Below are 13,539 nucleotides of genomic sequence, written 5' to 3'. Positions count from 1 at the left end.
AAAATTAACAGTAATTCCTTAATATCAAATATCCAGTCAATGTTGCAGTTCCCTAATTGCCTCATAAAAGTTTTTTTCTACTTGTTAGGTCAAATCAGGATTCAAATAAGATTCATACATAGGAAATGGTTGATATATCTCTTAACTTTCTTTTAATTTGTAGACTTTCCTTTCCAACCACTGCCCACCCCACCCTTCCACCACCCACCCCTCTTTCACTTGCAGCATATTTGTTGAGAAACTCAGACTTTTGCTCTGTTCAGACAGCTTTTCTGACTCTGGATTTATTAGTTGCCTCCTCATGGTGAAAAGTTGTTCCTCTGTCTCCTGTATTTTTTTTAGAACTGTATGAACCAGAAGCTTAATTAAATTGAGGTTTCACTTTTTTTTTTTGGCAAGAATATTTCATAAATGGAGTCATATCCTTCCATGAACAAGCACAGGAGGTCTGGTTTTGTCACTCTTTTTGTGACATTAGCAGCTTTTAATGGTATTTGCATAGATTTATTTATTCATTAGGGGATGAAAACGGTGATATTCAAATTCTATTATTCCTTTTTCATTTACTAATGAGAATGCTTCTATAAAGAACATCTTCATTTCATTAACTATCAGATTACACAAAGAGATATATTTTTAAAAAATGGGAGAATATACACTTTATTATCTTTATCCTATCCCAGTATTTGTCAGCATTTAAAATTATGAATTACTTCTCCAGCATTCTCTAAAGGTGACCAATGAGGGTTCTGTTTAAAACTCCCTCCCAAAATCATGGATTAAAACACACATGAAGTATTTAAAGCCATTGTAGCTAGTGTCCTTTTTGATGTCCATATTATCTCATCTTTAACTACAGCTTGTCTTTTTAGGTCAGCTCCTAGGTCCTCTTGACATGATGATAATAAGTATTATTTTAGCTTCCTCCTGGCTAAAGCAAATACAATGCAATGGGATGGGTTAAACAATGGGATTTTACTGGCTCATGGTTTTGAGGCTAGGAGAGGTACAAATCAAGGCATCATCAAAGTGATGCCCTCTTCCAGCAGACTGAAGCATTTTGGGGCTAGCTGCTGGGGGAGGAGGTTTTTCAGTGTTCAGAACTAGTCAATTTTTACCCATTTTCCTTGTCTCCAAAATAAATTATACCAAGAGTTCATATAGATACTTCTAACACAAATCGAGGAATACAGTATACTGCTTTTCTTAACCTCATCTATGTAAGCTCTAATTCCATTTCTTCCATGCTGAAAATCCTACTTTCCAATTACACCAATTTAATTAATTTATTTTATCCAACAATACACAATACGTTCAAAATAACAACAACAACTGGGTAAAGATGCAATAAGAAAGGAAAACTACAGGTCAATCTCCCTAATGAATGTAGATACAAAACTTCTCAACAAAATACTAGCAAATGGACTACAACACCACATTAAAAGAATTGTACACCAGGACTGAGTGGGGTATATACATGGAATGCAAGGATGGTTCAACACAAGAAAATCAATTAATTAATTAGCATATTAACAAGTCAAAAGGGAAAAATGACATGATCATCTTGACTGATGCTGAAAGAGCATTCAACAAAATTCAACATCCGTTTCTGATAAAAACATTCAAAAGATAGGAATCAAAGGTAACTTCCTCAATATGATGAAGGAAATATATGAAAAACCGATAGCCAGCATTGTACTCAATGATGAGAGACTGAAAGCTTTCCCACTAAGATCAGGAATAAACACGGATGCCCTCTGTCACCGCTATTATTCAACATTGTACCAGAAGTACTAGTTAGAGCAATCATGCAAGACAAAGAAATAAATGGCATCCATATTAGAAAGGAAGAAGTAAAACTTCCATTATTTGCAGACGCCAAGATACTAAAAACATCCTGAGAAATCAACAACAAAGTTACTTGAGCTAACAAACAAATTCCACAAGGTGGTGGGATATAAAATTAATATGCAATAATCAGTAATGTTTCTATAGACAAACAATGACCTAGCTGACGAGTCAGTTGAGGAAAAAATTCCACTCAAAATAGCAACTAAAAGAATCAAATACTTAGGAATGAACTTAACTAGGGACATAAAGGACTTGTACACAGAAAACTACATAACGTTGCTAAATGAAATCAAAGAAAATCTACATAGCTGGAAAGACATTCCCTGTTCATGGATAGGAAGGCTAAAATATAGTTAAGATGCCAAGTCTACCCAAATTGATCTACAGATTCAACATAGTACTAATCAATATTCCAACAACCTACTTTGAAGACTTGGAAAAGCTAACTACCAAATTCATCTGGAAGGGAAATAGCTAAAAGCATCCTGAATAGCTAAAAGCATCCCAAAAAAGAATGAAGTGGGAGGATCAACACTTTCTGACTTTAAAACCTATTATAAAACCACAGTGGTCAAAACAGCATGGTACTGGCACAAAGATACAAGCATTGACCAAAGGAATCGAATCGCAGAAATAGACCACCAAATCTATGGTCAACAGATTTTTGACAAGGCCCCCAAATCCACTGAACTGGACAAAATAGTCGTTTCAATAAACAGGCATGGAAGAACTGGATATCAATAGCCAAAAGAATGGAAGAGGACGCTTACCTTACACCCTATACGAAAATTAACTGAAAGTGGATCAAACATCTAAATATAAGAACTAATACCATAAAGCTTCTAGAAGAAAATGTAGGGAAACATCTTCAAGACCTACTAATAGGAGGTAGCTTCCTAAACTTTACACACAAAGCACATGCAACAAAAGAAAAAGGTAGATTTATGGGAACTCCTCAAAATCAAATGCTTCTGCACCTCAAAAGACTTTGCCAAACAGGTGAAGAGGCAGCCAACTCAATGGGAGAAAATATTTGGAAACCACACATCGGATAAAGATTTGATATCCTGTATACATAAAGCAATCATACAACTCAACAACAAAAGAACAATCACCCTTACTATGAAATGGGCTAAACATATGAATAGGCATTCTTCTGAAGAGAAAATACATGAAGAGATGCTCACTTTTCATTAGCTATAAAGGAAATACAAAACAAGACTACATGAGATACCACCTCATACCTGTAAGAATGGCTACTACTAAACAAATAGGAAACTATAAATGTTGGAGAGGATGTGGAGAAACTGGGACACTATGCACTGCTGGTGGGAATATATAATGGTACAGCCGCTATGGAATACAATTTGGCGGTTCCTTAGGAAACAAAATATAAAGTTGTCCTATGATCCAGCAATCCATTACTTGGCATATACCCAGAAGAGCTGAAAACAGTGATACAAACAGATACTTGCACACCAATATTTATAGCAGCATTATTTAAAATCTCCAAAAGATGGAAACAATCCAAATGCCCATCAACAGATGAATGAATTAACAATATGTGGTATATATATATAATGGAATATTATGCAGCATTAAGAAGAAATGGTGTCCGGAACCACATAACAAGATGCATGAGCCTTGAGGACATAATGCTGAGTAAAGTAAGCCAGACACAGAAGGATAGATGCTGTATGACTCCACTTTTACGACCATGGTAAAGTAAAAGCAGAGGCTTATAATACGGAATATAGAGGATTTAGTGATACACAGAAGCCAGAGATGGGTAAACGACTAGCTAATGAGGTTGAACTCAAATGTAAAGGAATAGATAAAAGTGAAGGCGGTTCTGTAGTGGGTGTATAACTAATATTACCATACTGAAGGTGAACAAGATTGAAAGGTTGTATAGATCTCCATTGATTAACACTAGAAACAATTTCTTGCAAGAACTACTTCAAAGGTATGATTTGTGTACAAAGAGTGCTAAAATCCAGGGTACAGGGGGGAAGAGTGCTACTGCATGCTATGGACTATGTTTAACAGGAAAACATCAGCAGTACCACAGTAACAGCAGGGGTAAATAATGAGGGAAGGGACAAGAGTTAAGGGGAGGTTTAGATTTCCTATTTGGTGAGGGTGTGTTTATTGGTTATCCTTCTCTTGGGAACAATGAAATGATCTAAAATTGAGAGTTGAGATGGACTGTAGACTTCAGGCTTTATACATGAGTACAGGTGGTTAAAGGATGCACTGACTGAGAAAGAGATTGGCAAACGATGGTGTATAAATATGACCAAATATTGTGCTGCTAAAAATATGAATGAAATCTTCTGCATGCAACAATATGAATGAACCTGTGGGACATTTGGTGAGGCTAAATAAACCAGAAATGAAAGAAAAATTTTTGTATGGTCTCCTATAGAAAAAGTTCATAAGAAAACAAGGGCCTAGATTGTAAGCTCTTCTAGTAGGCACATTTAATCCGGAGTAGTAATTATTATTTCTGAATTTTGAGAGGCTGTTTCTCTATCTATAACCTATATTTAGAGATAAGCATGAAGCCTATCAGGCTGGGATTAAGGTAATTCAGAACACAGGGGTAAGGAAAACATTATCTATATTTTAGAATGACACCTAATCTTTGAGGCCAAAGGAAGAAAGGTTTATTTTGTCCACAGCCTAAATTTTCTGTAGCACATATTCTAACTCAACCTGGATAGCTCATTTGAACAACCTGAAACACAGGAAGCCCAGAAAAAGAATGAGGGCCTTTAATATGTAATGCCTGGACACATCCTAGAATATGTTAAGCAGATAATCAAAAAATATTGGTGGGCAGGCCAAGGTGGCTCAACAAGCAGAGTTCCCGCCTGCCATGCTGGAGACCCGGTTCGATTCCCGGTGCCCGCACATGCAAAACAAACAAACAAAAAGTACTGGCAAAGTCCCTTGAGGGGTGGGAGAAAAAATATGGAACTATTAAACTTTACAATCAGGGAATTCCCTGATACTGTGTCAAACATCAGGGTCACCCAAATCAATAGGCCAAGTCCTTGATCTTGATGCTTGCTCTTGTGAAGCTTATGTAATCTTTTAGATGGGTCCCTAGACCACATGAGTCCACATGAAACCTAGAGGGAATAGGCTCCCCAAAACATCTGCTAGTTCCATCTCCCTATGCCATACTACTGACAGCCCCTTCCAACACGAAGAAGTTAGAAAGGCCATAGCCCAAATACCCCTAGAGAGTGGGATAGAAAGATCAAAGATGATAGTGGAGTTATACAGAGAAGGTAGGGTTTAACAAATGAATATGATTGCTGACACACTAAATTGATATTTCTTTTAGTTTCCAGTATCATAGAGTAGCTAGAAGTAAAACCCTAAAATTGTGGAATTGTAACTCATATCAAATTCTGAAATCTGTTCTACAACTAATTGTTGTGCTACGCTTTGAAATTTATTGCTTTTTCGTATATATGTTATTTTTCACAAAAAAGAAAAATAAAGTCAATTGTAACGATAAAAAAATATTCATTCTTTCTAGCCTCCTATATTCTGGAGCAGCTAGAAGAAAAAGATCTGAGAGGATGGTATGTTAGCCCATGAGAATCTATGGCATCTGTCCTGTAACTACTTATTGAAGAGTGCTTTGAAAACTATTGCTTTTCTCTTTCTTTGCTTTGTATATATTACGGTATACAATAAAAAAGTTAAAAAAAAATAACAGCATCAACTCTATTATGAACAACATGATTACTGAAAACAGTGTAAGATATTTTTTGCAGCAGTTTTTACTTTTGTCCTTAGGGTATATCCCTACTAGGGATATATATTCTAACTACTAGTTGTTGTTGTTTTTTTCATGGGCTGGCTCTGGGAATTGAACCTGGGTCTCCAACATGGCAGGAGAGAATTCTACCACTGAGCCACCGTTGCACCGCCCATAATTACCAGATTTTAAAGTCAGTGAATAGGTCTCTTCTGTGTGGTTATTCCATAAACTCCATACATAGTTAGGTTCCTCTGTGTGATTTTACTTTTTTTTTTTTTTTTAACTTTCTTTATTGTATAGTATAACATGTATATGAAAGTAACAGTTTTCAAAGCACTCTTTGAAAGTGGTTACAGGATTCCAGGTCTGGATTCATACCTGGAAGCCCTGATCTCCCATGTCGCCAGGGAGACTTTCACCCCTGGATATCATATCCCACATAGAGGGGAGGGCAATGATTTCACTTGCAAAGTTGGGCTTAGAGAGACTGAAGCTACATCTGAGCAACAAACAAGGTCCTCCAGAAGTAACTCTTAGGCATGCCTATAGGCAGTCTAAGCTTCTATGCTACCTACATAAGCTTCACAAGAGTAAGCCTCATGATCAAGGGCATGGCCTATGGATTTGGATATTCCTAAAGTGTGACACAGTATCAGGGGATTCCCTGGTGATTAAGGTTTAGTAAGTCCACAGTCTTTCTCCCCTCCCTCAGGGGACATTGCCAATACTTTCTGATTATCTGGTTAATATACTATAGGATGTTTCCAGGCATTACAACAATCTATGCAGGATTAAAGGACCTTTTTCTCATTCTGTGCTCCCTGTGTTTCAGTTGTTCAAATGAGCTATACAGGTAGGTTGAATTAGATCATGCACTACAGAAAATTTCAGTTCTAGACTAAATAAACCTTTCCTCTATTGGTCTCAAAGAGTATGTGTGGTTCTAAAATATAGACACTGTCTTCCTCACCCCTACGTGCTGAATTATTTTAACCCCAACCTATCTGGTTTCGTTCTTATCTCTAAATATCAGGTTATATATATAAAACAGCCTCTCAAAATCCAGAAATAATAATCACCACTCCAGGCTTAATGTGTCTGCTCTAAAAGCTTATAATCTAGAGCCCTGTTTTCTTACAAGTATTTTCTAAAGGTGACCATACCATTGTTGTTCTTTTGTTTCTGGCTTATTTTGTTTCACCAAATGTCCCACATGTTCATTCACATTGTTGCATGCCTCACAACATTCCTCCTTTATGTAACAGTACAACCTTCATTCATGAGTAGACACCATCGTTCACCAATCTACTTTTCTGTCAGTTCATCCTTCAGCCACCTGCATTCATCAGGCATCATGCAGAAGGCCCAAAGTCCACAGTCCATCAACATTCTCAATTTTAGATAATTTCATTGTTTCCAAAAGACAGAAAACCAATAAACACACCCTTGCCAAATAGGAAATCTAAACCTCCTCTTAACTCTTTTCCCTTACCCCATTATTTACCTCTGCTGTTGCTGTGGTAGTGCTGATGGTTTCCTTTTGAATATAGCTCATAGCATGCAATGGCAGTTTTCCCCCTCTACCTTGAACTTAAACACTTTTTATACAAGAATCATATCTTTGAAGTAATTTTTTTTAACTTTTTTTATTAATTAAAAAAATCAACAAACAAAACATTAAGATATCATTCCATTCTACATATACAATCAGTAATTCTTAATATCATCACATAGTTGCATATTCATCATTTCTTAGTACATTTGCATTGATTTAGAAAAAAGAAATAAAAAGACAACAGAAAAAGAAATAAAATGATAATAGAGAAAAAAAAGATTATACATACCTTACCCCTTACCCCTCACTTTCATCTACCACTAGCATTTCAAACTAAATTTATTTTAACATTTGTTCCCCCTATTATTTATTTTTATTCCATATGTTCTACTCTTCTGTTGATATAGTAGCTAAAAGGAGCATCAGACACAAGGTTTTCACATTCACAGAGTCTCATTGTGAAAGCTATATCATTGTTCAATCATTATCAAGAAACATGGCTACTGGAACACAGCTCTACATTTTCAGGCAGTTCCCTCCAGCCTCTCCACTACATCTTGAACAACAAGGTGATATCTACTTAATGCATAAGAATAACCTCCAGGATAACCTCTCGACTCTATTTGGAATCTCTCAGCCAATGACACTTTGTCTCATTTCACTCTTCCCCCTTTGGTCAAGAAGGTTCTCTCAATCCCTTGATGTTAATTCTCAGCTCATTCTAGGGTTTTTCCCAGTCCCTTGATGCTGAGTCTCAGCTCATTCCAGGATCTCTGTCCCACGTTGCCAGGAAGGTTCACACCCCTGGGAGTCATGTCCCATGCAGAGAGGGGGAGGGTGGTGAGACTGCTCATCATGTTGGCTGGAGAGAGAGGCCACATCTGAGCAACAAAAGAGGCTCTCTTGGGGGTGACTCTCTTAGGCCTAAATTTTAAGTAGACCTGACCTATCCTTTGTGGGGTTAAGTTTCATGTGAACAAACCCAAGACTGGGGGCTCAGCCTATAGCTTTGGTTGTCCACACTGCTTGTGAGAATATCAAGAATCCAACTTGGGGAAGTTGAATTTCTCCCCACTCTCACCATTCCCCGAAGGGGACTTGCAAATACTTTTCCAGTCACTGATCAAATCATTCTGGGATTCATTGGGGCCTCACTCTGGACAAACCAACAAAATCTCATGTGCTACCTGAGATTCCAAGTACTTATGACATTCAATCAAACTATCTACATGAGTTATATTAGGAAATGCTCTAGTCAAAATATAAATTTTGTAACAAACATTTTTTTGCTTTAGTCTCACACATAGGTGACATTTTAAAGTATTAATTATCATCTATTTTCAGCAGGCTGCAATAATGACATTTCTTTGTTCTTCCTCATGCCAAAACATTTTTAAATTTGTACATTGTACATTTCACTATTATTATACACTCTAAGCATTCCTAGATTATACCATCTCGATCTTTAACATATATCTTTCTTTCTGATTTCAATTATGTCCCCAACCCTCCTCCCTCTATCATTCCCACATGCAGCTTCATTCAGTGTTTTAACAGAATTACATTACAGTTAGGTAGTATTGTGCTGTCCATTTCTGAGTTTTTGTATCCAGTCCTGTTGCACAGTCTGTATCCCTTCAGCTCCAATTACACACTATCTTACCCTCTTTGAAGCAACTGTTACAAGAACTCATTCAAATTTCTAGTATGAGTCAGTGGCACATGTAGGTCTATACAACCCCCTTCAATCTTGTTCATCTTCAATATTGTAATATTACTTCTAGACCCACTAGAGAATCACCTTCACTCCTATCTGTTCCCTTACACTGGAGTTCAACCTCATTAGCTAATGGTTCACCCATCTCTAGCTTCTACGTATCTCTAAGTCCCCTATATTCTGTATTATAAGTTTCTGATGATACCTTAATGCTGGTCATAAAAGTGGAATCATACAGTATCTGTCCTTTTGTGTCTGGCTAATGTCACTCAGCACTATATCCTCAAGGCTGATAATACTTCTTGTCATGTGCTTCAGGACGTCATTTTGATTTACTGTTGCATAATAGCCCATAGTATATATATATATATACCACAGTTGATCCACTCATCTGTTGATGGGCATTTGGTTTGCTTCCATCTTCTGGCGATTGTCAATAATGCTGCTATAAATATTGGTGTGCAAATCTCTGTGTTGTTGCTTTCAGCTCTTCTGGGTATATACCAAGTAGTGCTATTGCTGGGTCATAGAACAACTTGATACTGGGTTTCCTAAGGAACTGCCAAACAGTCTTCCAAAGTGGCTTCACCATTATACCTTCTCACCAGTAGTGTATAAGTGTCCCAGTTTTTCTACATCCTCTCCAACATTTATAGTTTCCTGTTTGTTTAATAGCAGCCATTCTTATAGGTGTGAGGTGGTATCTCATTGTAGTCTTGATCTGCCATTTCCCTTATAGCCAGTGAAAATGAGCATCTCTTCATGTGCTTTTGAGCTACCTATATTTGCTCTTCAGAAAAATGTCTATTCATATCTTTAGTCCATTTTATAATTGGGTCGTTTGTTCTTTTGTCGTACGATCTCTTTGTATATACAGGAAATCAAACCTCTGTCTGATATGTGATTTCTAAAGATTTTCTCCTATTGAGTGGACTGCCTCTTCACCTTTTTTGACAAAGTCTTTTTTTTTGGTGGTGGGGGTGGTGGTGGTGTGCATGGTCTGGGAATTGAACCCGGGTCGCCCGCATGGAGGGCGGGCATTCTAAGTACTGAACTACCCGTGCATCCTTGACAAAGTTTTTTGAGGTGCAGAAGCATTTCATTTTGAGGAGTTCCCATTTATCTATTTTCTCTTTTGTTGCTTGTGCTTTGGGTGTAAAATTTAGGAAGCTACCTCCTATTACTAGTTCTTGAAGATGTTTCCCTACAATTTCTTCTAGAAGTTTTATGGTACTGTTTTTTATATGTAGGTGTTTGATCCACTTTGAGTTAATTTTTGTGTAGGATGTTCATTCTCTTGGCTATTGATATCCAGTTCTTCCATGCCCAATTATTGAAAAGACTATTTTGTCCCAGTTCAGAGGAACTTTTGTTTTTTTAAGAATCACTTTTTAAAATTTAATTTTGTTTTACAGTTACATAAAATATCTACAAGGCTCAAAAAGTCAACTCCATAAAATACAGCACATTCAAAACTGAGCCTCAGTACATGTCCTTTTCACTCTATTCTCTTCATTACCATCAGATACCTTTCTAAAATGCTTTATTCTTTTGTTTTAAAAAAAACAACATACGCTCAAATATTCATATGCTTTCCTCCTCCTCCATTTTGCGCACATTTTTCCAAGTAACAATTTATCCTGGAAATCACTCCTTGGCTGTATATACACAGCCTAAGGAACTGTCCAGGATAAAGGAAAATTGTGAGACATAACAATTGAAAACAACACATGATCTGGGATTTTCTTTTATTCTAAAATGATTCTGACACAAAGGGAAAAATGAAATAAGGCAAGTAGATTAAATAATAATACTTTATCAAATTTTCCTGATTTTTATATGAATGTTCTTGTTTTTCAGAATGCATAGAAGGTTTATGAGCAAAACGGCATCTGTCTACAAATGACCCTCTGAAAAAAAGTGAATGAGAGACAGAAAGAAGGATAAAACAAATGTGGTGAGACTTCTGGGAAAATGGTGGAATAGGACAGGCTTTCACCCCTGTTCCATGAACAATTAGAAAAGTCACAGAAAAATGACTGGGACAGCACTTCCAGGGTAAAAGCAACCAGAGAAGGTCTTTGTCTTTGTATGGGGTGGTCCTGGATGGAAAAGTGGAGAAACTGGGACGGAGAAAATGGGATGAGTGTGCTCAGATATGACCCAATCTGGGGCAAGCAGCGGCATACAGGAAGGAGCAGGGCACTCCCGCCTCCCTCACAGCTCCGTATCTAGAAGCTCCCAAGGGGAACCCAGAAGCCAGCAGACTTGGTTTGCTGACGTGCAGACCTTCCAGCCAGTGCACAGGGCCTGCCTCTAACCCCAGGCAGGTGGCTGTAGGTGCCTGGTTTGTTGTGAGGACTAGGGGACCTTCCTTTTAGGAGGTGGGGGGAGATACAGAGTGGACAATCGGCCAGTAAAAAAAGATTATGTTGGATCCTGCTACCACTTCTCAGAACTCTCAGGCATGCACACCGGAGAGGCACAGTCGAGGAAACAAGATGAGCTGTGTCATACCACCAAGATTTTCCACATTGGCTGAGGGCAGGGGCAGCCGAAATACTCAGAGCCCAAGGTCATCCCAAGCAGAAGCATGGTGACCACCAGACCCATTAGATCCACAAGCAGATTCTCTGCTGAGGTACACATTCCCATCCCCCAGCCCTGGGGTTAGCAGCTTTCAGGGCGCACCAAGGCCAAAAGTCATGACTTGAATTACACTGAGTTCCCATCCTGCTTAGCCTGCTGCCACAGTCACAGAACGTGTAGCCTGACAAAATGCCTACCTTCAAGTAGAGTTGCATCTTGCCTGAGGTTCAGGCCTTGGTTTGGTGCGTAATTACTGACAAACCAAGAGCAAAAGGAATCCTTCAAAACAAACCCAAACAAATCCAAAATTTAAGATGAATGAGAGAAATCAACTTTCAAAACAACCTTATCAAGATAATCAAATGCCTTGAAGACAACAGAAAATCACAAAGCACATGAAAATGCAGGCACATATGTCCCTGACAAATGACCAAATTAAAACACTGGAGGATACATAGAATTTGGAACAATTAATAAAAGACAGTCATACAAATCTAAATAATTTCCATGGGTTATAAAGGATATCAAGAAGATACTAGAAGAGGATAAAGAAGAATTTGAAAGCATAAATAGAAAAATAGCAGCTCTCACAGAGATGAAAGTTACTGCTGACCAAATTAAAAATATACTACAGACACACAACAGCAGATTAGAAGAGGCTGAAGAAAGAATAAATGAACTAGAAGACAGGAGAACACACAAAAAACAAATGGTAAAAAAGATGGCTAGGAAGATTAGTTAAACAGATGATGGGGAAAAACTTCCCAAACATTATAAAAGACATAAATACGCAAATCAAAGGGGCCCAACAAACCCCAAATAAAATAAGTCCAAACAGACCCACTCCAGACACATACAAATCAGACTGTCAAATGCTGAAGAGAAGCAGAAAGTCCTGCAAGTAGAAAGAGAAAAGCAATTCACCACATACAAGGGAAACCACACAAGAGCACATTTGAATACTGAACAGGAACCTGGAGGCAAGAAGGCAAGATATATTTAAGATTCTGAAAGAGAAAAGCTTCCAGCCAAGAATTATTTATTCACCGAAGGTGTCCTTCAAAAGTGAAGGACAGATTAAATTTTTCACAGATGAATAACTGCAAGAGAAAGTGTCAACAAGAGACTGGCCCTATAAGAAATACTAAAGGGAGTTTTGTCAGCTAAAAAAAAAAAAAGACAGGAGAGGGATGTCTGGAAGAGGGCACAGAATTGAAGAGGATCGTAAGGGTAACTTAAAGGATAAAAAGAAAGGGAAGACTTCCTGGAAGATGGCGGCTTAGTAAGACGCGCGGATCTTAGTTTCTTCTCCAGGACAGCTACTAGGGGAGTAGAAACGATACAGAAAGCGCCCAAAGCCACAACAGAGATAAAAAAGACAGCATACCCCATCCTGGAACGGCTGGCTGGCTGAAAGAAGCAGCTCGGGTGAGATCACCGAGGCGCGCGGGCCTCACCGGGCGGGGCGGCAAGCAGCCGGAGTCACTCCCTTCCCCCTTCCTGGGCCGGCTGGGAGAATTGGAGAGGTGGTCCCCTGAAACCAAGGCGGCTGGCGCCCACACCACGCGCGGCCCCCGGACCAACTGAGAGAATTGGATCGGAAATCCCCAGGCCGCGGGCAACGGTGACGGGTGAGGGAGGCCCCTTCCAAACCCGTGACTCCCCGGGAACGTGCACTCTCCCGGGCAGGCCGCTGCCGCTGGCGCCCTCCCGCCACGCTTGTCGCCCCGGGCCGACTAGGAAATTCGGACGGGCTCTTTCCCGGGCTGCGGCGGCCAGCAACCCTCCCTGCGTTCGGACCCCAGGCCGGCTCAAGCCGCTTCAGCTAGCGAACCTCCCGGACGGCGAGAGTTTTCCAAAGTTTGAGGTCCCACAGCACCTTTTACTGGTGGGACCCGCAGACAAACGTGTGCCACGAGCGCCACCTACTGGGCAGGATAAGAAAAACAGAACCCAGAGATTTCACAGAAAAATCTTCCAAACTTTTGGATCCAATACCCAGGGAAATCTGTCTAAATGCGCAGACGCCAACAGAAGATAAAGGAT

At 39.0% G+C, this 13,539-nt stretch overlaps 1 protein-coding gene across 1 annotated transcript in view; it reads right to left on the bottom strand.

Moving 5' to 3' along the window:
- Positions 1–13,539, bottom strand: part of SFMBT1 (Scm like with four mbt domains 1) — a 262,229-nt gene that overhangs the window by 73,649 nt on the left and 175,041 nt on the right.

The sequence above is a fragment of the Tamandua tetradactyla genome, chromosome 15 (assembly GCF_023851605.1).
Source record: "Tamandua tetradactyla isolate mTamTet1 chromosome 15, mTamTet1.pri, whole genome shotgun sequence".
In the NCBI taxonomy this organism is placed as follows: Eukaryota; Metazoa; Chordata; class Mammalia; order Pilosa; family Myrmecophagidae; genus Tamandua; species Tamandua tetradactyla.
The sequence above is the reverse complement of the archived record's forward strand: the minus strand, read 5'-3'. Positions and strand labels throughout refer to the sequence as shown.